This window comes from Corvus hawaiiensis, chromosome 6, assembly GCF_020740725.1.
Source record: "Corvus hawaiiensis isolate bCorHaw1 chromosome 6, bCorHaw1.pri.cur, whole genome shotgun sequence".
NCBI lineage: Eukaryota > Metazoa > Chordata > Aves > Passeriformes > Corvidae > Corvus > Corvus hawaiiensis.
This window is the reverse complement of record NC_063218.1, coordinates 24,650,566-24,678,445: the sequence shown is the minus strand read 5'-3', so window position 1 is coordinate 24,678,445 and position 27,880 is coordinate 24,650,566. Positions and strand designations below refer to the sequence as shown.

Here is a 27,880-nt window from a genome sequence, read left to right as displayed (position 1 = left end):
TTATGCATGGGTTGCGAGAGCAAGGACTGGAAGCAGACACAGCTGTACATCACAAACTGCAGAGCTGTGTGTCTGTGTCTGTACCATGCCATCCACCTGCAGTAGTAATGGGGGGGACAGTACAGCTAGAGATCATTTGTATGTGGAAGAATAATGGATTTTTGGACACTTTACAGAAAGCACTGTATTTAAAAAAGAAATACAGCCTGCGTTAGAGTTAACCAAGATACTGTAATCTAGAATAACTGTTATGAGCTTTTTCAGCAGGACAAGCTGTGCTGAACTAAAACGGGTAGATGTGGAGCCTGAATTGCCGTGAGGGAGGCGCAAATGAGAGAGAGCTGGCAGTTTACGGAAGAGTCACTGAGCACAAGCACCTTCACATCCAGTCTCTGTGGCACACCGTGTGTTTGATGTCCTGCTTGGAGCAGCTGTTGCCGTGTAGCAGGTATGTACTGCCTTGCTTCCCTGAGGGCGAGGCCGTGATTTTTTTGCAATGAACTAGCTAGTTCTCTCAAGGTTGAGACTGACACCTGGATCTCAGTGAGGCAAACCCCTCTTACACTGCTAGGAACAAAGCCATGAAAAAAACAAATGCCTTCTCTTTCTTGAGGTGGTGACACCTAGCTAATACATTTGAAAGAAGGATTTAGTGAAGTGACAAATGGCTGGCACTTGTCTAACCTATTGCTTTTAAACACTACAGGTTAATCTGTTTGATTGGAAAGCTTTAGAATTCACTTCCCAAAGAGCTCCTGGTGGCAATCAGTACAAAAGTAAAAATCACCCAAATTGTCTCTCTCGAGGGCCTGACATGAATGATAAACATGCCCTGAATTTTGCGTATGTGAGACCACAGCAAGAAAGAGTGAATAAGGTAACAATTCATGTTCTGTCTTACTATTTCTTTCAGCAAGTTGTTAATTCCCTTTAACAAAAAGCTGAGTTCTGATGTAAAAAGCAAAAGCAGAATCTGTTTTTAAAATGCTTTTGAAATTTGAGTGAAGCTTCCATTCAACTGCAACAAGAAAGGCAGTCTTATGATATCAGGAATAGATTCTTTCTACATCCCAAACAAATCTGGAATAGATTTCTTAGGGTGTTGTTAAAATGAGAGTTTGGAGGAAAGATTATTACTGTACACTTGATCAATCTCAGCCTCTAGAGCAGACATTTCTAATTTCCATGAAATTAAGTTATGGAAGGTTAAAATGTTGCTTGAATGATGAATAATACATGCTTCAAATATCCTGCATGTGTGTTTCATCTCATGAACCAAATGCTGTGGAGATTTCAAATTAAAATTATTATCCTGGTTTTTTCTCTCTGCACTCCATCTTCAATACAAATTAAATAATTTTACCTTGCTTGCCCTTTCGCTAAGAGCTTTGAATGGTATGAATAGAGTTCCACGCTTAATGTCTGGATGTAAATTATCATGGTGACTGAGACTGTATTTCCAAATTTTTTAGAGTAACTCTTATGGTATGTTAGCAAGATACTAAAATATTACTTAACTAGATTAAACATTGCCCATTATTTAGAAGCCTATATAACTGAAATTTTTCATCTGGGATCAAGTTTAAAATTCCAAGTATCCATGACAAACCCAAATATTTTACATCCATCCCTTGCATCCTCTCTAAGGGCACTACTGAAACTTTTATAATGATAACATTATGGTCACAGGAACTCTAAACTTTGAATGGAAATATGTGTAAGAAGAATTTGCAGTGCCTAAAATAGGGTATGTTTTCTAGAGACAAACTTCTTTGAGAAACATGATTTTTAACATCTGGTGAAGTGACTTCTTTCAGCCATGTAGGTGTTCTGCAGATAGAAGGTGTTTTATGTCCATAATTGTGTATCTGGGGCCACACATTTCCTTTATGTACACAAAATGAAAGGGCTTCCTCTTTCCATCTCAATCACCACTTATGTCCCTGGTCATATTAAAACTACAAATAGAATCAATCATGCTCCTGATGAGAGGAAATGTGGTGGTGATAATTACATCTCCATTGAATTTCTGTTGCTGTTCTAGAGAGGAGAGAAATTGAGTGACAACCTAAATGCATTGTAACAATGTACTGAGAAAATAAATGCAGCTGACACGTCAGCCACAACCAATGTACTGTGCTCAGCATAATGGATAGGATTTAAACACTTCCTAGCATATTAGATAGAGCTTTGTTGCTGCCTGTTTTGAGCTTCCCCTCCCCCCTCCCAAAGACATGTGCTCTGAGTCCCTTTGTTCCAAGCGCGGGCAAAGCCAAATGTAACTCAGACTCTTCAGCAGTGTCTGATTGGCCGCTCACCCCGGGTCCGCCCCCAGTCATCCCCTTTCCCCTTCTCCGAATAAAAGATGGTCGAGGGGAGGCAAACGCTCTCTCTCAGCTCAGCTACCTTCCTGTAAACACCTCTGGTCGTCTGTCTCATTTGAAGGCTTCTAACTGCAGGGAATTGAGCGAGCAGGGAGCTATATTTCTCCCTCTTTGCTTCTGCTGATGGTATTTGCTCTGCAGCTGATTCAGGTACCGATTTTAGAGCTACTAAAGTGCTAGATCGCCCGTGCTACCTCTCAAGGCTGCTCGAGGTTTTCTAAGGCATTGAAATACAAGCGCTAGCCGGTATAAAGCTGAAAAGATACCTTCCACATTTGGCGCCCAGCGTGCTATCTCTGAACTCCGGTTCTGAGAGACTTTAGGGTGTCCCGGCAGCTGTGTCTGCTGGAGTTAGCTCTGCACGTCCTGCTGTGCCAGCTCTGTGTGGCAAGGTGTTACTTTTTGTGTAACATCGAGCCCAGAGCCTCAGCCTGTGCCCTCCCCCACGCCACGTGGCGAGGGAACGGCTGGAAAGCAGAAGACCCTTCTCGCGTTTTTTTTTTCTCCGGACCTGCTTTCCTGTGATAAATCCAGAATTCTGGTGAGTATTTCCCTGCTGGTTTAGGGGCTCCTGTCTTAAGCTGGTGCCGGTGTAAACTTTCTCTTTTTTTTTCCTCCTTTTTCGTGAGTAAGGGGTTGAGGTTTCGTGTGCATTCATAATGGGATCTGAAGTTTCTGCACACCATAGAGAAATATACCACCAAGTTCAAAGTTACCTTTCTTTAACTGGGCATAAATACCCTAAAAATCTAGTTCAATCTTTTGTACAATGGCTTTTTCAGTACTTTCCTAATCTGACCTCCGAAGACATAAGATCTGCTGAATTTTGGGATAAGGTGGGGAGAAAACTCTCCTCTCTGAGGCGTGCAGGAGATGAAACAGTTTCAAAATTCTTTCCTCTCCTGTTACTAAGTTATACTTTGCTGGAGAAAAAGGCAGTACATGAAAAGCCACTGCAAAACCCCCCTGTTAATTCCCTCATACCCTCTTCCAACCCCTGTGTCCCAGACCCCTCTTCCCCTACGCTGGAAAACACAGCTAGAGCAGACTGCTTCTCAGCACAGGAGAGCTATCGTCCTCCTGGCTCACCCGTGTTTCCTCAGCACCCTGCCTTGGATGGGAATCCGGAGCCCATCCCAGGACCTTCCCAACCCCTTTTCTCCACTCCCTTTTCCCCAGTTTCTAGCCCTCATGTTTCAAGCGCGCGTAAAAACCCCTTCTCCCCTGATCTCTTTGTTCCCAGGGTCAGCCATTGCCATGTTCTGGCAGCCCGGGATAAAACCCCTCCCCCCAACCGCTTTTCTCCCAGTTTGTTTGTCTCCAGTAATGGCGGACGCAATGGTCCTTCCTCTCCAAACTACACCTCCCACAATCCCTTTCTCCCCCATCCCACAAATCCCTTCTTGTCCCCATCCCCTCCCACTCCTGCGTCACACCCTGACCCCGCCCCCAACCCCATCCCCACAGCGTCGTGTTTCACCCCTCCCTCTGTTCCCGCCCATGGCTCAAGTGCCGCCCCTGCTTCCCACAACCCCGACCCCTCCCCTCCTCCGGCCGTGTCCCCGCCTCCACTCCCCGCCCCTGCCCCTCCACTCCCCGCCCCTGCTTCCCATTGTCCCGCCCCAGGTTCCCACAGTCCTGTGACTGCCCCTCTGAATCCGGGAACCCATGGCTACCAGGAAGTAACTCCAACTGCTTCTACTACACTCTCTTGTACTAGCAATGGAGCTAACCCTGACTGGAAACCCCTTTCTTATTCTGATATTAAGGATTTGTGCAAGGCAATTAAGGAGTTTGGAATGCATAGTAATTATTTTAAGAGCCTTTTAAGTGCTACTTTTGCAACTCACTTACTTGTACCTCATGATTTACTTACATTAATGCAAACTCTTCTCACACCTGGTGATTTTATGGTGTGGAAAAAGCAATGGAAAATAATTTTATCTGATTTATTGAAAATTTTGTTGCAAACTCCAGATAATTACCTGGATTTTGAAAACAATTATATCACATTAGACCTTTTATCTGGTGACAATAATATGGCAAATCCTCAAAAACAAGCAATGCTTATCCCTCGTCCAGTTCTTACTGAAATCACACGTGCTGCTGAAAAGGCCTTAACATTATTACCATCTCAAACTCCTAATTCTCATTATACCACCATCAAGCAATCGCCAAATGAAAATATTATTCACTTTTATAACCGTTTGTACGAAGCTGTCTCTTCCCAGGTCCCTAATCCTGACCTCCAACAAGCGCTCCTACTCGAACTTCTCCAAGTTAATACGAATGATGCTTGCAAACAAGTCATTCTCACTCTCCCGCTGTATCCTCCTCCTACTGTTGAATCCATCCTCGAAGTCTGTACGAAGAAGGTGCAGCTGAACACAGCTGCTCCCTTTTTGAAAAAAGTGGGGATGGTTAGGGAGGTTGTGGAGAATGTTACAGGTACAGGAGAAACTCAATTGCGCGGTAACTTTGTATGCTATCGTTGTCAGAAAAAGGGACATGTAGCTCGCAATTGCAGAGCAATTATAACTGCTGATAAAAACTCTCCAAAGACTGTTTCCCCAGGTCAACAGCAGGGAAACTAGCGACTCAACGCGTCCTAACAGCTCCGCGTTCAGACATAAATAGGGCTGCAGACAAAGCAACTTGGACTTCTGGACTCAGGTTTAAGGTAACCTGTGATAAAGCACACCATTTCAACAACAACAAACAGACTGTAATACCCATTTCATTCCAGAATGTGGACCACATGCCAGAATTTACATACCTTTTTGTTATTGGGGATACTCGGGAAACACCTGCTGAGATAGAGGTTACACCCACACTCATGAAAATGGATCAGAACGGGTGTTCTAACCTAATGGTACAATGTATATATCCACCATACTTTATGCCAAAGGGTCAAGTCATTGCACAGGCCTTTCCACTGCCCAAATACCTGCCCACAGATGGTCATATCCCAGCCATCTGTTGGACTGAGGTTTTGGGAAATGACAAACCTGTAATAGAATGTAAGCTCCGTTACAAATCACATAAAATCAGTATCATGGGAATGTTAGACACAGGTGCTGATGTGTCTGTCATCCCATTTGATAAGTGGCCTACGCAATGGGAATTGCAATCTCAGGGCATCATACAAGGGATTGGAGGTACCCAAATTGCAAAGCAGTCCAAACACACCATCCAAATTGAAGGTCCTGAAGGACAAATAGCGACACTTCGTCCGTATGTCCTAGACACCAAATTCACCCTGTGGGGAAGGGATGCCATGTCTCAGTGGGGAACAAAAATTGATATCACGCCTAGACATCAAAATTTTCCCTTGCAGGCCACTGAAGCAGAGTGCCATCCACATAAATTAACTTGGAAAACAGATGAACCCGTGTGGGTTAACCAGTGGTCGTTAAAAAAAGAAAACTTAGAGGCACTCAAAACATTAGTAGCTGAACAATTGGCTAAAGGAAATATAGTTCCAACTAACAGCCCATGGAACACACCCGTGTTTGTAATACAAAAACCGGGAAAGAACAAATATAGGCTACTCCAAGATCTTAGAGAAGTTAATAAGGTTATTGAAGACATGGGACCCCTTCAACCAGGTATGCCATCACCTTCAATGCTCCCACAACATTGGCATTTAGCTGTTCTTGACATCAAAGATTGCTTCTTTCATATTCCACTCCACCCTGCAGATGCCCCTCGATTTGCATTTTCTGTACCATCTCTTAATCGTGAAACTCCCATGGAACGTTATCATTGGCTTGTGCTTCCCCAAGGTATGAAAAATTCCCCAACTCTCTGTCAAGAGTATATTGCTAAAATTCTATCTCCCATCCGTGCCAAAGCAGAGAAAGCCATCATCCTGCATTACATGGATGATGTGCTGGTGTGTGCTCCCAATAATCAGTATCTCGAGCAGACACTTAACATGGTGGTTGAGGCCCTAGAGGCCAAGGGCTTTGAATTACAACCTGAAAAAATGCAGAGAACAAGCCCTTGGAAATACCTCGGACTCAAAATCACAGAAACCTCTATCACCCCAACACCTGTCACCATTAATAATAACCCAAAAACATTAGAGGAAGTGCAACAGATCTGTGGGACACTGAAGTATTTAAGGTCCTGGTTAGGACTCACCACAGAGGATGTAGCTCCTATTGCAAACCTAGTAAAAGGGGAAGGCGGTCCAGCATCCCCTAGATCCCTGACAGAAGAGACAAGGCAGTCTCTCAAAAAGATACAAGAGCTCATTTCCACCAGACAAGCACACAGGTATCAGCCCTCCCTACCCTTTAAGCTTGTCATTCTAGGGAAGGTACCACGCTTTCATGGCCTCATATTTCAGTGGGACAAAGAGCAGAAGGAACCCCTCATCATAATTGAATGGGTGTTCCTTCCACTCCAACCTCCTAAAACCATCACACAGCCGCAAGAACTAATGGCAAAAATTATCATGAAGGGTAGAGCAAGGCTCCGCACCCTGGCAGGATGTGACTTTGCATGCATCTATTTACCTGTAACAACTGACGCATTAGATCACCTACTCCAAAATAATATAAATTTACAATTTGCATTAGATAGTTACTCAGGCCAAATCTCAAATCATTACCCAAAACATGACATGTTTAATCTGCCATTCTCTTTCATCCCTCGAGAGATTCAAAGTAGAAAACCCCTCGATGCGATTACCGTTTTTACTGATGCCTCAGGAAAAAGTAAAAAGTCCGTGGTCACATGGAAAAATCCAAAGACGCAAAAGTGGGAATCTGACATCGAGGTAATCCAGGGATCACCACAAGTAGCTGAATTAGCAGCTGTTGTTAGAGCATTTGAGAGGTTCAAAGAACCCTTTAATTTGGTCACAGACTCAGCATATGTAGCTGGAGTAACTGTTAGAGCTGAGCATGCTCTCCTAAAAGAAATCTCAAACAAGAAAATTTATGATTTACTCTCAAAATTAATTTATCTGGTTTCCCACAGAGAGCATCCCTATTTTGTCATGCATGTGAGGTCACATACAAACCTGCCAGGATTTATTGCAGAAGGTAATCGTAGAGCTGATGCTCTGGCTATGCCAGCAGACATAGTTCTATCAGCCGACTTACCAAAGCTCCCCCAAGTTTTTGAACAAGCAAAATTGAGCCATGCCATGTACCATCAAAATATTCCTGCTCTTATCCGCATGTTCCACCTGTCGCGGACACAGGCAAAAGCAATAGTGGCAACATGTCCCAACTGCCAGAAGCTACAGCTTCCATCACTGGGCATGGGGGTCAATCCCAGAGGTATTAATAGCGGTGAAGTGTGGCAAATGGACGTCACACATTTCCCTGAATTTGGGAGATTAAAATACGTTCATGTTTCTATTGATACCTTCTCTGGTGCTATGTATGCCTCTGCACATGCAGGTGAAAAGGCTAAGGACGTTGAAAAACATCTTGTCCAAGCTTTTGCTGTGCTCGGTATACCTGAGGAGATAAAAACTGATAATGGACCTGCCTACACCTCCCAGGAGTTTAAAAACTTTCGTCAGCAGTGGGGATTTCGACATGTTACAGGTATTCCTCACTCCCCAACTGGACAAGGCATTGTTGAACGTGCCCATCAAACCCTCAAGCGAATGCTGCTACAACAATCAGGGACCACCAAACTCAACTCACCTGTCCTCAGACTCAGCAAAGCACTGTTTACCATAAACTTCCTGAATGGCACCTTTGAGGATCCAAACCCTCCCATCTATCGTCATTTCCAGAACACCAGGAGACAGAAACTGCAGGAAAATCCAGAAGTCCTGATCCGGGACCCAGAGACTCAAAAAATCCAAGGACCGTACAAACTTGTAACTTGGGGACGTGGGTATGCCAGTGTATCTACCCCTCAAGGACTGAGATGGATCCCAGGGAAGTGGGTAAAACCTTACGTCACTTCCTCAAAAGTTAAGGAGGTTAAAACTGCCTCCTGGAAGAGACGCCGTAAAAAGAATCCTGATTTAGCACCTTCATGTAAACCCCCTACTGCAGATCTTTATGTTAATCCCTTAAGTTAAGTTGCACTGTTTTGCACTCAGGTTTTTGCACTGTATTTTGTAAATCTTTGTCCTGATACTCCATACCATAGATGTCCTGACTAAACCCCTGAGTTTTGACTGGGGAACTAGTTTAAAGGCATCCTAGGTACTGTTGAGTTGTAGGGACGATAGATTACAATTATATTTTGCACTGTTGTTTTGTTACTGTTCTATGCACTTTTAAGTTACTAAGAGTTACAACCCAGCTTTAAAGAAAAAAAAATAGGGAATTGTTGCTGCCTGTTTTGAGCTTCCCCTCCCCCCTCCCAAAGACATGTGCTCCGAGTCCCTTTGTTCCAAGCGCGGGCAAAGCCAAATGTAACTCAGACTCTTCAGCAGTGTCTGATTGGCCGCTCACCCCGGGTCCGCCCCCAGTCATCCCCTTTCCCCTTCTCCGAATAAAAGATGGTCGAGGGGAGGCAAACGCTCTCTCTCAGCTCAGCTACCTTCTGTAAACATCTCTGGTTGTCTGTCTCATTTGAAGGCTTCTAACTGCAGGGAATTGAGCGAGCAGGGAGCTATATTTCTCCCTCTTTGCTTCTGCTGATGGTATTTGCTCTGCAGCTGATTCAGGTACCGATTTTAGAGCTACTAAAGTGCTAGATCGCCCGTGCTACCTCTCAAGGCTGCTCAAGGTTTTCTAAGGCATTGAAATACAAGCGCTAGCCGGTATAAAGCTGAAAAGATACCTTCCACAGAGCTTGTCACAATTTCTTTCCCAGATAGCTGGGTTAGGCTTATGACATGGTCATATGGTACCTGACGAACATAAATATGTGTTGGAAAGGAATGTCAGGTTCTCACACCCTTAAAATCCATCAATGTAGGCAGATTTCATAATTAGCTAATCTGAAATATCTAACTCCAGGGAGAATCATCCGTTTGGGAAGATATTTACATTTCAATATATGTGAGATGTCTGCCTTTCCCTTTAAGCAGAGTGTATTGCAGTGAAAACATATCATATACCTGTCTTTGAGAGCCTTGCTGCTAACATATTGCCTTAAAGTAAAAGCGGATGTGAACTTGAAACTGGTTTCCTGTGACAGTGTAAAAAGTAAGAGGAAACATAAATATGAAAAAGCAAAGAGAAATATTTCACCACCTTGATAATCACAGGTTAATGGTAAGGAAGACTCACATTAATATGTATTTCCTTCTAGGTTTCGGTTTTATGGTTTAATTTTCACCTTTACTTTTCTTTCACCTTTTCTACCCGTACCATAGTCTTGGTGTTAGTCCAGGGGTCCTGTTTTCCTTCTCACTGCTTGGACATTTCTTTCTCCTCAATGATTGACTTTGCTTTTCAAATCTTTATGTCTTTCCTTCTTTGTAGAGAAGTTAAGAAATTTACATTTTCTTGGATGGACAGAGTTGGCAGCTAGCTCTATATGAGAAAGACTGAGAATTCGTGATTTGATTAACTGTGGACAGAAGCCAGAGGAGGTGAGAAAGGAGGAACTGAGTGTTGCAGAATCTGAGAGAAAAAGATGTGAAAGTTATGAAGAAAAGAAGACTCAGGGAATGGTATCCTTCAGCATCATGACTCAGAAGACACCTAAGCCAGTGCTAATCTTTCCAAATATGTCAGGAAGGAGGTAATTAAATAGCTTGGGGGTTGCAATAAAACTTTTGTCTTGTATGCACTGGTCTTGTTGGTGTACTTAACACTTTTAACTCAGCAAAGGGTTCTCCCTACTACTACTACTCTATGCAAAAGTAAACAGGCTTTTGGACATAGGCATTAGATCTATTTCAAAGGTTTTATGCATATGGCTGACTGAAAGCTGGCTGATACTCTCTGTCACCTTGTTTAGTCAGATTGTCTCTAATTTCTCTGTGTATCCATACACTGTATACCAAAATACTTTACATATGAAGCTTCAGGTGGTTTAGAAGGAAATTAGGCCCTTATCTGGATCTGTGTCTTCAATCTTTCACTCTGTTCTCACCAGTCCTGTGATCATTGTACAGCTGAAAAATATATGTCTGTTTTTGTTACACTAACAATAAACATTAACTAGAGTAGACTGAAATGTATAAAAGGGGCATAAAATGCATCAACACTTTCTCCATTCTGAATTCTTAGTGCTGCCAAAAGTAGAAAATGAGAAGTGTCACCAGTACTAGCTGTCATCCCCTGGTTCCAGTGAGCAATACTGACATTTTTCTGGGTGCCCGTTCTATTTTCCTACATTCATATATGGTATATATTTCCTATATATTCCTATATAGTAAGGAAAATGTAAAGCTACACTGTCTTAGGAAAACAATGCATGTTCAATGGAAGGTGTCTACTCCCTGCCTCTTCTCCAGCTGCTTCAAGCATGATAGCTCTCAAGTATAATCATCTCATTTGATTTCTGAAAGTAATAACCCGTGATGACAGCCTTGATCAGTCTCCCACAATGCCAAGATAGAGCACCAGCAAACTGGGTTTAGTAGATTCTTCTGAAAACAATGCAGGACCATACAGGCTGGCAACAAACTGAAATATTTAAAAGGACAAGAAAAGTTCATTAAATTAATCCACATTTGTTTGGTTTTTTATTTTAAACAGGAAGGATATGGGTTTCTGAAAGTAGGTGTAAGCCAGTATCATTGTTGTGACTTCAGTAAAACTGTCGTCAGTTGCAGAGCCAAAATCAGAAGCTACACTTGGAAAGACATTTATGCACCTGGTTCCCATTACAGCAAAAAAGAGATGCCTAAGTGTCCTTAAATCTCTTCTTTAGACTTTAAAAACTGAATGGGCGGGGCCTCTCTGGAGTATTTTTACTTTCATGACATGGATTCTGTACAAAGCAATGGAAAAAGCAAACATTTTGAGAATCAGTGTTGCAAACTGCAAATATATAAGCTTTAAGTGTTTTCCTCTAATGCAGAGATTTTTTAGGACAATGATCTATCTTTTTTTTGTCTTTAAAGGAAAAAATGCCAACATATGTCAGGATTAAAACAAATTTATTTTTATTATCAATTTAATAGCAAACACATTTAGCAATCCTTTTAATTATCTTGCTTACAGTCTTTGAATGTCACCTGGAGAGGAGATGATCCGGAGTTATACATGCACACACACGTGCACTTTGCCTATCAAACAGACCTCCTTACTCTGTGTACTGGTAGTGCTGGTTTCTGTGTTTTCTACTTGTCATTAATGGTCTAAATGTTTGCTGTATCAAAAACTACTTTGATTCTTCTGTACTTTTGATAAATTACTGCTCCTTTCTCAACCCTGCACAATAAGTGATGCAAGTAATTCAGGGTCTGATTTGCTTGCCAGCTTCTTTCCCTTTCCACCCCCACAAAACAGCCTTTGGATTTTCCAACATCATGCTTCATTTACATGAGAAACTGACATTTTAGAAAGTAACTGGAAAAAGTGTGTTTAAAAACAATCCAGCAAAGCAGACAGCCTCATTAGAGTTGCTCCAGGCTGTGCCATAATGGCCTGGAAATCTCTTATACACAACTCTAACTCTGCTTGAGGAGGAACTAATGTAAAGACACACTTTATTTGGTTTTAAATGCAGTTTTCTTAGTGACATGTAAAGACACACTTTACTTGGTTTTAAATGCAGTTTTCTTAGTGAAACTCAGTTTGGGCTGTCAAAGAAATAATTGCAAGTTCTTTCCAGTTGCTAGCAATTATTATTACTTACTATTTCCCTTTCTCTTTTTGTAGCATGTTACATGATCTAAAGAACTCAGAACAGCTTTCAAAAGTCATGAATGAAGACTGATGAGTATATTATGGTTTAGAAATGTGGAATTGAGATTAAGGGACTTGCTGAGGAAAGCATCACAAGTGGTAGATCTGAGGGTGAAACTGAGATCCTTGGATACTTGTTCTTCTGTTTTAATCCATCCTAAATTACAGTGATATTTCCAAGAATATACGTTATAGCACCTTTCAACAGCATGTTAATGTAATAAGACAATTTCTAAATGCTCTCAGCTAAGTGTCAGATTTTGCTGTGAGTTCATGATGATTCTGGAGTCGGTCCAGGAGAGGGCTACCAAGCTGATTAAGGGACTGGAACATCTCACTTATGAGGACAGGCTGAGAGAGTTGGGCCTGTTCAGCCTCAAGAAGAGGTTACTGAAAGGGAACCTGGCCAATGTATACATATATCTGAAGGGAAGGCACTGAGAGGATGGATCCAGGTTCTTCATGATGCCAAACAACAGGACAAGAGGCAACAGGCAGAAATTAATGCACAGGAAGTTCCATCTGAATATGAGGAAGAACTTCTTTATTGTGTGGGTAACTGAGCACTGTAACAGATTGTCCGGAGAGATTCTGGAGTCTCCCTCACTGAAGATATTCAAGAACTGTTTGGAATAAACAATCCTGTGCCATGTGCTCTGGGATGACCTTGCTTGAGCAGGGAGGTTGAACCAGATGACCCCCTGTGGTCCCTTCCAATCTTACCCATTCTATGGTTCTGTGATTCTCACATGGGGTAAGGTTCATTACATCTAGTTTTGTCCTCTTCAAAATGATATTAGTCACTGAACAGTCATTCTTCTGTTCAATGAAGAGAAGCAGGCATTTCCAGGCAGCAGCTCACCCTAGCCTAGGATAAGCCTCCATGCTGATGTGCTGACTTACACCCTGGAGTACCTACTCTGACTGCAGTCCAGACTGTGAACTTGCAGACTGGAGAGCTGAGGGCGTTTCTGTCCCAAATATAAATTTCCTGTAGACAATGTTTCAGTTATTTCTAATGCTCTTCCCTTTCTACAGAGGCAAGTTGCTGCTCAGCACTTTGGGACAAAGCTGCACGACTACAAACAGAATTCAAATTCTGGAGGAAAGAAAACCTTGAGCTATGTCACTCAAAATTAATTTCATCATATTAAGGATGAGAGATGATACAACACAAATGAGTGCCTCCAAATGAGAACTAAGGAAAATTCCCAAAGATGTAGCAGGAGCAATTACTGTAGTAAGGAAAATGTCATGTCCAGTTTTCATAAATCTGTGTGTAAGTGACATCCCAGTTAAAAATGTCTTTCAGGTTTATGCAGCATGGTTGGCTGAAGTTATAATGATACATAAACTCAATAGTATCCTCCACATCACAGTGGAACAAGATGAAATTTTTCAGAAAATAAGTACAGAGCAAAAAAAAAACCATAGTGAGATTTTTGCCTGGAGAGGGTTTCTGATCATAACAAATTTTTCTGAAGGTTTATGAGGACATGTATTTGCCCTCATTTGCCATCAATGAGTCTGATATTTGTTCTGTCTTTCCCACCATCTTTTCATAAGTTGTATTGTCTGTGTACCACAATGACTTCTCAAATTTATACTTCAAAATTCAATTTTATTATTTAAACCTAAGGGATTTTGAACTTTCTTAAAATTTAACTTAAAAGGTTTAGGATCCAATAAAAATAATCTTAAGGAAAAGGTCCTCAAGAGGGAGATCATTATTATGTTTTTGTGGCTTTCCACTTAAACGTGGACCTGCTGGACCTGTGGTCCATACAGAAATGTAGAGTTATCTAATTTCTTTTGAAATTGACATGAGGCATTTTAACATATTTTAAGGTCCTGACCTCTAGTACTATGCAATAGTTGCAGGCCATTGTTTGTTGAAGGCAAACCAACCTTTTTCCCTGTCATTTTCTGTGTCTTCAGTGTGCTATACTACAACTGCTTCAGCAGTTTGCCATGCAGAACTCCTAAGGCAGAAATCCCTTCACTTATTGAAGCTCTGCAGAGAAATATTTGAATTACTGACTGAGGCAACATGTTCTTTCTAGTGAAAACCCTAGGCAGACAGAAGTAGTAGTACCTGATACTGGATGTTGCTGAAAGAGATCTGTCAAGCCAAAGAGTATCCAAGAAGAGGAGAATGAATAATGCTGCTACAAACCTAGGGAATCTACATTTCTAGTTAAAATACCAGATTGCTGGCAGACAGCCTGCATGTTATATCCAGCTGGTTGGCAGCCACAGGCATCGTCTCATTTTCACAATAAATTTGAATATTTTGAAGTTTTCTGTTTAATTCAAGTCATTAAATCATCTTATTTCTGAGCAAAATTGACACCTTCCAGGTCTCCTGGTTTGAAATTACATTAGCTTAGGGTTTTCTCATTTAATTACAACTTTAACATTAAAATATAAGGGCTGAGAATCTTGCTTTTGTTATTTGTGCATGATTTAATTTTAGTTACTACGAAAACACACCACTACAGACATATCTGGCAGAAACAGGTGTTTTACTGTGGAAACAGAGATCAACTTCAATTTTCCAGACTGTAATGGATATTCAAGACTGGAGGACTGTGTAATTTGAATTGCTGATGAGGATATTTTGTGCTGGTCAGAGCAAGACTAGGACTGTAAGCTGCCACAAAAGATGTCTTTGTTTAAAACGTATTTCAGTTGTCATCAGCATCATTGTGCGTCTCCCACAGAGCCCTTCAAGATGATTAAGCCTGAGCCCTGATTTGCCTGAGCCCTGATTTGCCTTCCCCATTCCCTTCACCTGGTCTTCTTTCTCTTCTCCTCCTTTTGCTCACCATCAACTCCGCTGTAGTTTTCTGAATGTGAAGGGCTGCCTCCAGCTGCGTGGAGTTTGGTTAAATAACAAAGAAACTCCTCTGTATCTAATTCACCTGATAAAATTCACGGTGCTCTGTTTAGAAATAGAAGTGAGCACTGCTGCTTGGAATTCTGTTTTGGGAGCCCTGTGTTTTACCTACATTTTTATCCTTATCCTGTTTATCTCAGCTTATTATTTTGCTCTCTTGGGTTAAAAATACATGCGTACAAGTACGTGTGACTCACATATTTGAAGACATTGTTTTACCGCTACCACTTAGACTGTAAAGTTGTGATTTGTGACTGTTGCCTTCTTAAGCATGGCCAGCTCATAAAAGAAAAGCTGTTTTCTGGTACATACTGTGTACCATTAGTGTCATGCACACTAAGAGTGTGCTGTTAAGTAGGCCACATTTCTTTTCTGCTTTATGATTTGCCGGGTCAACAAAGATGCACATAAGGTGTTGCACATGTTTTCACTGTCATTTCTTTTGATGCAGCCATCCCTGAGAATAGCATTTGTCCTGGAAAAAGTAGGAAGAAGTTAAATGTCATGGAACAAACAAATTACCAGTTAATGTAGAACACTATTTCAAAACTGAGGGTTACATTTAGCAGTGTCACTGTACTGTGTTTTAAGAAGGCCTGACTGCTTCTGGAAGATGACGTTACCGTAAGGCCCCGTTGCTGCCCCTTCCCATCTGTGCTCTCACTATCTGTGCGTAGAAATTGGGACTCCTCATGAGCTTAGCCCAGACTCAGGTTTATAACTAAGCTTCTCTTTCTTCCTCTCTTCTCCATGGAGGGATGTAGTGTGTGACCAGGGCAGGTGTGTGACTGTACCGTACAGGCAAGTCTTTGAAGGAAAGGGAGGTTAAGAGTCAGTGGCTGCATGAATGTCAATACAGAAGCTCTTGCTCCACAAGGAGGTAGGAGATGTCCTAACAATCAGGTTCGGGACCTGAAGAGTAAAAGCAGCAGATATTCTGAGCAGTGCTGACAACAAATAGCTCCCCACTGGGGGGAAAAAAACCAAACATTTCACAGAGTCCTTCCTGCTTCCTAGGAAGGCAGGACAAAAACAGTTTTCTCATTTCAGAAGGGTATGAAGTTACACGGTTTTCACCCTTTCAGCTAAAATGGATTGTCCTAATTGTCACAGTTAATTAGTACCAGAGGGAACTGACACTTGAGCTTGTGAGAAGTTTGCAATACTTTGGATCTCATGTAATCTCTCCTTCCTTTTCTTGAGACAGGAAAAATAAAATTCCAAAAACAGATTTCATCTTACATGAGGAATAGAAACTTTATTCTGAAAATGTCCATATGTGTTGTTTTGACCACACAAACATTTTTCCTCAAGCGTCATTAAATTGGAAGTTCCATTGATATTTCTCTCACAAGAAGTTTTATCTTTACCCATTGTGTTTTACATTGTCTAAATATCTTTTTCCTTGATAAACTTTTTGTTTGTTTGTTCTGTTAGTCTAATTTCTTCCTTGACAATTCTTCATTACTGATCCTATTTTTCTTACCTATTCTTTTTTCTGCCCACTTTCTTATTAGTCACTGGGTCTTTGAGTTCTAAAAATGTCTGCAAATATTTCTAAATTGTGATAGTGCCTCAGTGCAGCTTATTTTACATGAAAAGGTTAGTATTTTGGCTTTGGGAAAACAGTTTAAGATAAAAAAGAAGACCAGTTATATTTCTACAAAATTATTCTATTGGACCGAAATTTTTTAAGAAAAATTTTCTCAAAAGACCTGAGTTTTTTCAGTTTGCCATTTAGCATTAGATTGTAAGACTAAGACTATGCATACATATTGGCAAAGGACAACATTTTGACTAATTTCTCATAAATTCTCATGTGCGATATAATCACACATTAATATATTAATTATACTGGTATAATAATGAGTATTGTTTCTACATTAGTTTCCTTGCAGTGCTGATTTTATAGCAACATAAATGCCAGTGAGATTGGAGGAACCAATAACCAAACTATCTTTGCTGTGGGCTAAGTGGTTTTGTTTAGTATTTATCTAATTAGACTTTTCCTCTAAAATACATAGTTTTTATGATACAGTCAGCTGTCAGTGTCTTCCTTAGAAATATTGTATTAACAAACGCATCAGGAACTTTTAGTTTCTTTTCAATAAAGCTGTATCAGTCACAAAAAAAGGACAGGGGGAACTGAAATTGATGTCAAGTTTCTTTTCCAAATATATCCTTGTTCAAAAGGAACATTTGTTTTGTAACAGTAGGGTAAGAGGTTCAAAGCAATATGTAGTGGAGATCATAGCAATATCACTTAAATCCACAGAGAGGACACAAGATAATGGAGCAAGTAATACCAATGGCCCAGTCTGAAGCCTATTAAACCCAGTATGTTCTTGCCATTGCCTTCAGTGAGCTTGGAATCGGAAAACCACTTCTTTTGCCATCTCTTCACAATTTAAAACATGATATTTTGTTGTGAAATATATAATCACAAAAAAAAAAAAATCCAAATATTACCCTCTCTACTTCTTCCATTTATGCATCCCTAAGATGGCACAAAGAAGAAGGGGATTTTTTGGCTCTTATTGCCTGCGTGGATGCAGGGGCTGTACTGCAGCACAAGCTTTGGGTTCAGGTGCTGGGGTGCACAGCTGATCTTGGACATGTGCATCAAGTGAATCGTTGATAGATGGGGAATTTACACAAGGGTTCAGTGGCAAAAGGCTGGAGTGATTTCATCAAGAACAAATGCTGACATCTGAACTGGAAACAGTACAGACAGTCCATCATATGGAACTGGTGGTCAGGATTACAGCAGAATACACATTTAAGTCAATGCAGAGTTTTGCCTAGTAACTGGTGGTTCCATAGTCCTAAATCCTGTACCTGCTTTATCGACTTTGACCTTCGACTACAGAAGGTGCAACTGGAGCCACTAAATTTGGAAAGAGGTAATGATTAATGCAGGGAGAGAGCCAATGTCCAAGGATTAGCATAAACATGATCTATATGTGTTGACTATCTGGACACAGTGGTGGTTTAGAATGCCCAGAGATTTATTACAAAAACCAGCAACATTCAGTAATGTGGAAAGATATTTTGCATTCAAAAAAAAGCTTGAGGTAGCTAATAACATGGCTTCATTTACCCAACACTGTATTACTGAGCTTCTTGACCTTTTCTCCTTCATGTTTTAATCTTGTCTCCATCTTCAATTTCAGCTAGAGGGAGAGCCCATGTTTCACTGCAGAATAGAAAATAAGATGAAATGTAGATTAGCATAAAGCTATTTCTCTTTGTCCCTTTCCTTTTCCTTCCCCATGGTTTTAAACTACAAGTAGTCCCCAAATGTTTTAAATATATTTAAGTAAAATTGTCTGTATCAGACTACTTATCAGCTGAGCGTACACTTACCTCATGCATTCATCAAACTTACCAGTTTACCAGCTACTCTTTAATAACACTTACCTGCCAGATGGACAACATCACAGACATAAGGTACTGAATGGAGGAAAAAAGATTTCTCTGAGGGCAGAGTCCTATTTGAGATCATTAAAACGAGTACGTCACCCTCTCAGGTAAAACCTGTTAAACACACACATAATACGACAGAGGTCACTGAAACCTTTCTAACAACAGTGTGTGTTTTTGTTGTGGAGCTAGCTGAATCCTTTGCATGTACTCTTCTATATGCTGAGGTCACACAGCACTCACCCTTCCCATTGTCAGTCCTTTATTTCATAACCCCAGCACCCTGCATTCTACCTGTTTTCCTCTATATTGTCTCTTCTACAGCCTTTATCACCACACTATTTGAGTACCATTCACCAGTGCATTAAGCATTGTACCGGCCATCTGTCACATATTTGTCCTCTGATCCTCTCTGTAGGGAGTGTAATGTGCTCAGTAAGGTGCCCTGTTTTGATAGGATTTTTGTTGGGATAGATTTTATACAAGTGTGTAAAAATAGATGAAAACCTGCCTTGACCTTAGAGTAGGCGAGGAAGTCAGTGATGTACTCAGTTCCCAGTTTACACCACAGAATGGACCAGCTCCTGAGACAGCAGTGTTTTCCTGAGAGAGGAAACCTTGCACTTGTGATATTTCCAAATCCCAGTAGATATTTTACGTAACCTGGGTCCAGACCAAAAGGCACTTCAAAGGAAAGATTCAAGACCTTAAATTTGATTTGGATGCTTTTGAAATCCTCCAGTAGAGCTTTGCAGTGCTCCTGGTAACTTTTGTTCCTGAAGAGACAGTTCTTATTCTTGGCCCCTTCTTCCATTCCAGATTGGTGCTACAGCTGAGTTTGCCAATCTGTCAGGACACATTTTAAGGCTGCCTCAACAGCAAAGGCATTGCTTTTGTCTGCAGGCTATGAGCCAGGCCTTCCGGGAAAAACATCACATACTGCTTTCATTCCTTTTTGGAAGCCTCCTCCAACAGTTTTTAAAAACTTGTCTCAGGTCTTGCCCATCTTCCTCTTGGCCATCTTTGTTTCCTGAAAATGCTTTCAGACAGCTGAAATCCTGTATTTATCATAAAGAAACTCTGTGACCCAGAAAGACCAGCTAGTCCTTGAGCTTACACAAGTTAGTCATCTAACAGTGTTTCTCCATGTTTTTGTCACTAAATCAAGGGGTTTACTGTCTACTTTAGCAGTCTGACACTAAAGCACCTTCCACAGCAAATAGCTTTAAAGCGTCATAATTGATTTTAGTCTGAAGAAATAATGGGTGAATGAATTAGGTAATAAAATAGAAGCGAGTGTCCAGAGGTGAAGTGTGGAGTTTAAAAACTTGCAAGTTGCAAGGCTTGCTGAAAGATTCATGATGCTAGATGGAAGACAAGTACAACATGTTCTGTTACCATGTTCAAAAGGCAGAATAATATTGAAGAATTGATACAAGGGCTTCTTGTTACACCTAGAAGTAATTTTTGACTCTCTGGTGGATTACCACTAATGGTAGTAGCACCTACTGCTAGCCTTATCTCTGCTCAGTTATACAGGTTTCTCTAAGGATATGGCTCTTAAACCCATTTAATAATGCTTGGCAATACAACCATGGCAATTTTGGCCAAGGTTTTTAACTAAACTTTTAAATCTTGGGATATAAATAAAGACTCTAATGCAATATAGTATGTGATTTCTATATCCAAGCTGATACCCACTTCACAACAGGACCATTGTTCTGGTCAATTGTTCTGGTCATTGTCCTCCTTATATAAGCAAGGAGAGCAGGATAGTAAAGTCATGTCAGACCTGTAATGTACAGGAATCCAACATGAAGCTTTTCAGGTTTTATCTCTGTAGCGGGTTCAGTTTGTAACCAGGCAGAAACAGCAATTAGAGTGTAGTGGTTTGGTCCAAAATACTCATTACTTACTTATTTACTTTCTGTGAGATAAGAATTAGGAGAAAGCAAAGCAGGCACAAAACTTAAAAGAATATAAAGAAGTTCATTAACAGACCTAAAAGAAGAAAAAAAAATCATACCACACCTTCAGAACACTTCTCCTCCCCCCACCTTTCTCCCTTCTCCCACTGATAATGTAAAAAGACAACCCTTGAGATTTTCAGTCAGTTTACCACTTCTATGATAACCTTTTTCAGTTCACTTAGGGAGAGGATTCTCTCTTGCTCATGCTATGGAGACATCTCCACAAGAAGTTCTCTCATGACTTCAGTATCACGAGATGGCCACCCAGGTTGGTTCTCTGCTCGGATGTGAGAGTCCCTTCCCCCAACTTGCAGCTTTCCCCACAACTGCTTTTGAGGGTCCAATCTTGAGCTACTGGGGTACCATTTTAAGGTTGAGCTGTTCAGAAACAGAGGTTCTCTTCACCCATCTCCAGGAGCATCTTCATCTCTAGGAATAGAGGCCCTCCCCTTCCCTGGGAGCAAAAGGGTCCTCATCATCTTCATCTCTAGGACTATCTCTGGGAGCATCTCTAGGAACAGAGGTCTTTCTCCTTCCGATTTGGAGCAAGAGTCCTCATCACTTCCATCTTTCCCTGTTCAAACTTCTCATCAAATTACAGCTGCTTCAGCATTTGCTTATTTCAGCACAGGTACTTTTGCTCACAAATGGAGTTTGAACGCTCCATCCCCCATGCCTTCATGAAATTACAACAGGTACTCTGATATATCACAGCCTATCACCACCATAGCTTTACAACAGAATTTCAGCTTCTAAGCATCTCCTCTTTCTCCTCCCTCTGGGTTTCAGCTCTTCCTTCTTTACTTAATGTCTGCAGGCTTCATCTGTTCTGGAGGAAACTTACAGCACTAAAAGGGTTAATCTTACCCAGGCCTTGTAGCTGGAATTCGCTTATCGCTGTTGGTCACATGATCTGTGCCAGACAGCAGGGCAGCTTCAGCTGAATCTTCTGCCACACTGGAGAGGGTGGGGAGGGGGGAAACCGGGCCACGCCGCCATCTGCACGAAACAGGGCTGGGGGGGCGGCCATGGATGGAACAGGGCCGCACGGCTCCAGGATGGCTGTGTCCCAGCCCTGCTGGGCTGCATGGGCCCAGGCCAGTTACCTGTCCCAAGACCAGAAGCAAGAGACCTTTCCCGGGGTTTGTCCATTCTTAAATGTGGACCACAGAGGCGTATCAAAATTTTTAAGTGGCTTAAAAAATTGTCAATATTCAAACTAGCCAGTTGATAGGTTCTGTTAGGTTGTAGAGGAAGCTGTAAGCACCTCTTTGCAAGAAAATCACTTCCGGAGCTATGCTAACCCATGACAATCTCATATTAAAGTTTTTTTAAAATTTCATTCTAGTTTATGTACTAATGTATTGCTATGTGAAAATTTTATTTTTTAACAAAGATGTCCAATGAAATCTTTTCAGGTAAAGCAGATTTTTCCAGACTCCAGTCAAGAGATCATTATTAATTTCCTCAGGGCACAAGGGCTAATAGGAAGAGCTGTTGATCTTCAAACCTGTTTCTGTAAAGTGTCTCTGGTCAGTGGCCTGCAGGAATCATACAAAGCAGCGGTAGGTGTAAAGGCTCTTTTCTGAGTGTAGTTTGTCTGGGTGGCTTCACCAACAGCACTAAACACCACTTAGACTTGTTTAGTTTCACAGTGTTCTGCAAGACAGGATAACGATTGACAAAGTCCATTGATTCAAATGTTTTCGAGCAGTGCTTTAAAACATTACTGTGAATAATGTCTGTCTGACACTGCTTTGCAGGTCTCAATCAATCAGGGTCTGGATCCATAGAAATATGATTACTCATAAATGTTCATCATTAGTATTTACATTATACAGAGCCCGTGCTGGTAGGGAAAATGTGCTGGGGAGCTGTTTGCTTAATATGATGGATAAAGAAACCCTTACTGTGACTTTTCTTTGCAGTTTTATACAGTTCTGTAGAAAGGCTGGGGAGATTCATGATGCACAAAGTGCAAATTGATGGCTATTCTGGAGGATAAGATACGTGACCTGGAAGTGCCAAATTCAGCATAGTGCGGAATTAAAGAACCGCTTTTCTGCCAAGTAGATTTGGAACTCATTGCCACAGTGGCAAGGGAACTGATTAGGTTGCAAACTGTTGCAGTGGACTAGCGATCTGTAACTAAGAGATGCTTAATCTGTCTAATAGTATTGTCTCAATATCAGACACTTATTGAGTCACCTGCTGAGAAAAAAGAGGGACTTCTCCAACAAACATTGTCACTGTAGGAAACAGGAACAAAGAGGTTCTTAAGATGTCTTAAAGGAAAGACATGCAGTCTATAATCTAAATAAAAATAAATGCAAAAGTATTCAAGAAGATAGAAGGGACAACAAATGTCCTGTTTTCCAAGTGTAAAAAATCTAGAAATGTAACATTAATATTAGACGGAATGACCAGTCAGGCAGGTCTTGCTCTGCTGAAAATACATGGGAATAAAAATATTACATGGAACAGCATAAGTAATAAAGGTGTGAGAAGTGCAGAAGACGAGAAAAGCAGAGAAAAGTTCAAGTGATGTTTTGTTCAAGGGATGTTTTATGAAAAGCAGAAAAGAGAACACCTTGGAGGTGAGGGGTTGGACAGCTGACTGATGAAAACAGAAGGTTTTGGCTTTGTGAAGCACTTAAATTTGTCACGGTTTACTGAGAATTGGTGTCACCATCCCTCACAGACTGTTAGAGACCTACTTTTCTCAGCTGGAAATCAGCTTGAATAAGTAGGAGAAGTAGCAACAAGAACAAGGGGTATAAAGACAGCAAAGACAATACATATTTAAACTCCGTGTGTCATAAATACTGTGGTCTGATGTGGCAAGGAATATGAAGGCAAGGCATTTTTCATTAAATTACCCATGCTACAAGACTGACTACTGAGCTAGGGGAACTGATAATTCTCGTTAATGAGAAGAAATTTTATTATCAACTGGAATGCGGTGGGATGATCTCTATGACTAGAATATTAAAAAAAACCATACACAGTGCATCAGAAACCGAGGAAAACTGAGCCCAGCCCTCCATGGATCACAGCAGAGGGACATGACTTTTTGGCTTTTTACTAGACAACGTAAAATGATTGAGCCTTCCCTTTCCTCTTTCCCCTTTTCCCTTTCCCCTTTCCCCTTTTCCCTTTCCCCTTTCCCCTTTCCCCTTTCCCCTTTCCCCTCCTCCTCTTCTCTTATCAGCTTGTAAAAATATTTCAAGAATAAAAGAGAAAGCTTAAGACATATGTTAGCAGAGGGGAAGGGGACAATGACTTGATAGCTCTTTGAGGGCACAACCCTTTCATTTTCAGCAAAACACAACAACCCAGTTTAAAAATTCTCCCATCTATCTTCCTTCTGTCTATGGAGTCATGGCCGGAGTTTAAATGGGGTACATTTGAATGCTTGTAGGAAGAGAAACTCAGTGGAACCTGTAAATCTTTTGTCTCCCATCAGAGGCCACTATCAGCCCAGGGTGTTTAGCCTCCTTCAGGATCAGGCCCTGTATGAATTGCATCAGATTTTCCTAAAACAGTGTTAACTCCTTCTCTCAGACTTTCTGCTTTTCAGTCACAGAATGATCAAAGTGACAGGAATAGGTGATTAATGTCAGCAATAGGACTGGTTGGATTTTTGCATATTGTTCCCAACACAGGCTAAGCAAATCTAAGAACCAGAAATTCTGCAGGCAAAATCTTTGCTTTCAGCAAATGCTGACAAAGCTACACAATTTTACTGCTGCTGGCACCTTATTCCCAAGCTTGAAAATAAACCTAGAATTAAAGGGTTCTTATATCAAAACTTTTGTATATTTAGTGGAGCTCATTGAAATGTTTTCATCTGAATTGTTTTCCATCAGGAAATGGTGACTGGGTGGAATCCAAGTGCTCCACAACCGTGGTTTGGGTGGTGCTGGGGAACACAAGGACACCACCAGGCTCCCTGTCTGTCTCTCAGCTCTAAGTCCCCAGGGAGACACACAGCCTGTTTTAGTGCCAGGGAGGCCACCTCCCCAGGATGCTGAGAGCAGAGAAGGACTTGAGAAAATCCATATTATTTATTACAAAATATGACTCTTTTAATATATCTACCCCATGCTAAATGCTGCTGCGTAAAAGAACTGTGATGCCTCTGTAGTCCTGTAAGTACTATACAAAATGCTGGCATCATTTGGTGTTAGTCAGTCTATGCTTACTTCGAAGCTGACCTTTAAAGTAAGAAGTGAAAACATGTAGACCTTTCTTTTATAAACACATCACTTTTGCTCATTCTTGGGTATGCTTTTCTCGACAAGCACAGTACGTTTAATGCTGGAGAGTCTGAAGTGAAAACACAGTTCTGGCATTTCAGCCCCCACATCTGCAAGAGTAGGAGTTAGGCTTGTTTGGTTCACTAAACTGACATAAATAATATTACTTTTTCCTTCTATATTTCATTTTTAATAATAGTAATAATTCTCCATACCACAACTTTTGCTTGTTGGCTGTAACAGGTCTCTTGAGGGAGATAAAACACGAATGAAAGCAGAAAGGGCACGTGTACTATACCTGACGGGAAATATGCCATTGGCATGAAGCAAATTGCAGCGGTGCTTAGAAAATTTTACATTGATACTTCAACTGCAGTACCTGCTCACTGGCTTCTTCAGAGCTACATCCAGGATAACATTCTTTTTAATGTTTCTATTTATTGCAAGTTAGCGATTTAGACTTTATCTGTAACGCTTAAAAGATAATTTATAATGCACAGAAGCCATAAAGCGCTGAGGATGTTGACACTCCCATGACTTATAGATACTCTTCCTTCATCTGCAGTTCCTAAAATCTGTTTAACTGTTTAATCCACATGTTACAGTGGGTGTTTAACTGGGTGAGAGTGTGTGGTTTGGGAGAGAAGAATTCTCGAGATTTCTAAATTCTCATTTAAGGCTGAAGCAGAGATTAAAATATTATCATGTATTTAAGAATTCATTGCTAGAAGAACCAGCTGTTTGTTTTTGACACACTGGGTTTAGCCCTGCTCTGAAGAACATAATGTTTTCTTATTTTTCTACAGAGCCCAAGATTGCATCTTGAATGATCTGTCAAATACATAATTTTTCCATCTTCCTGAAACTGCAGACTTCACAATAACCTGCTCAGGTTTCACTATTGACTGTTTTATGACATTTCATGTGTATTTCTCTCCCTCTACTTGATCACAGAATGAGGATTCCTTCCAGTCTTAGCTTCACAGGAGCTTCACCCGTTTAGAAGTACCTAATTCCCCTCCTCAGGGATGCAAATGAAAGAGAAGAGTGAAGAGTAACATTAGGAAAGATGGCAATAGTGTCCTGAAAGAAAGAGAGAAACATGCAGGAAACGCAAACGTGGTGGTGGCAATGTAGCTGCCACCACTTCGCCGATGCCTCATTTCAGGAGTGAAGAGTTAGTCCACAAAAGGGATAGAAACCACCCCAGAGAGAAAAATCCATGAAGATGATATCTATTAGGCTTTGAAGTATGTGAAGGTTATGGAGGTCTGCTACACCAAATCCATACAGAGCTTGAATATTTGCTAATCAGATGTTTGGTCCTTTTCACAATATTGGTGAGTATTTAAAATACATCTAATCCTGAAAATACTGAAATTCCTCAGAAACTGCTCACGAGTTTTCTAGGATTAAAAAAAAATCACTGTTTGAATCTAGTTCCTCTCCTTGTGTTGTTCTAATTGTAAAGGCAGTAATGTTTCCATCTTTTGAATTTTTTTGTCACGAAGCTGACTGCAAGAGCCCTAAAAAATATTTTTTAAGTCTGGTAACTCTGAGTTACTGTATATGTTTTACTTTAACAGGCACAACTATAACAAGGTGAATAATCCGCTGAATAGAAAAGACCATAAAATGGTCCTATGAACACCACTGTGCTCATATGAACAGACACAAAGCACATATTACACTGGGCAGAGTTTAATCCAAACTGACTATGAAAAGAGTTCCTCAGTTACAGGACTAGTCTTTATTTTCCTGTGGTGTACTTCCTATCTCAATGTTAACATATTGCACATTACCAAATCACTTTCTCATAATTAATCTGATCATAATAAAGTGTTTGTTGTAATTACCTGAAACTTTACCTTTCAGGTAGCATTCCATGTTCTTGGACACATTGTGTCCAAACACAAATTTGAACAGCTCCATCTTTACATCTGAGTTTTTTACTTGTCACTTATTCGCAAATATTACTGAGTTATTGAAGACAGTAAAGAAATATGGAAGGTACTGACAGCAGCCTTCATCAGTAACCTGTCTGAACACAAAACATATGAAAAGATACCACAGACATTGTTATCTTTAAGAGAGTGCTCAAACTGCTAGCACATGAGTTTAATGGATGTGAAGAATGTGATCTGAGATTTCTTTTGCAATTATTTCACCTCCATGATTGTAGTGGGGCCAATCCAAAAACTAATGGAGACACATCTGTCTTTATTAAAGAGAGTGGAATAAAATAAAACTATGTTCATTGATAAAATCAAATTCCATGCTTATGAAAATTAATAAAGAAAACTCTAAGTAAAAAGTTCTTGAGTTCCAGCTTGGTTTGTTTCATGTATTTTCTTTGGTGCCTTTATTTTTCTGGTGCTTTTGCAGAGCAGCTAGTGAGGACTGAGAATCATTAAAAGGTAGAACACATTTCTCTCTAAGGTGAGAAAGGCATGGGGCTGGGTTGATGCACACAGTGTTTTGCTGGGCAACTTGAGTGATCCTTAGAACCATGTGCAAAAAAGCAAACTTTTTTTTCCTTATATATTTGATTGTTCCAGAGAAGTCAATTAAGACCTTTCCAAACCTTTCTCCTGGAGATTCTTGTAAAAATGCCACGTGATCTCCAATATGTGCAAAATGGAAATGGATCAAGGCTGAGGAAATTATCCTTTCCCTCCAGTACACACCCTTCTTCTCTAAGGAAAACACCTGAAGCACAAAGAAGATTTTTTTGGGACAAACTACCCAAAGATGACCCCAAATCCAAAGGCAGAAAAGTTACGTGTGTTCAAATTGTGGGTTGTGTGTTTCTGACTCACACTGTTTGTCTTGTTCTCCCCTCCTGCCTCCCAGACACAGTAGTTATTTGGGATGCAGTCCAATAACATATCCAGCCACAATGCCTACAGCCACTTCTGGGTAGCTGTCTGGAAAGCAATGTTAATTTTTTTCTGTTCAAGACAAATTGGCAATTTAAGAGCCTTTTTGAAAGCAGAAACAGTGTTAGGCAAGGTTTGGATGTTTCCACCTGGGTATTTTTCAAAATTGATGCTGGGCTGCTTGTGTCATTAATGATGATTTATTTCTTATTCGGTTACTCAGGCTGCAATTAGATTCTGTGCATAGTGCTTTGCAGGACAAAGACAAGAATAAA

At 40.7% G+C, this 27,880-nt stretch overlaps 1 long non-coding RNA gene across 3 annotated transcripts; it reads left to right on the top strand.

Annotated features, from left to right (window-relative positions):
- The first annotated feature begins 273 nt into the window (after positions 1-273).
- On the top strand, positions 274-27,080 carry LOC125328176. Of its 3 annotated transcripts, XR_007204579.1 has the most exons (5): positions 274-448; positions 707-877; positions 9,797-10,058; positions 21,886-22,032; positions 25,681-27,080. It is a non-coding gene; the product is annotated as an uncharacterized LOC125328176 (long non-coding RNA). The 3 variants fall into 3 exon arrangements; XR_007204581.1 differs by lacking the exon at positions 21,886-22,032 and having other exon boundaries at positions 25,681-27,079; XR_007204580.1 differs by lacking the exons at positions 21,886-22,032; positions 25,681-27,080 and adding an exon at positions 12,149-12,817.
- The last annotated feature ends 800 nt before the right edge of the window (positions 27,081-27,880 follow it).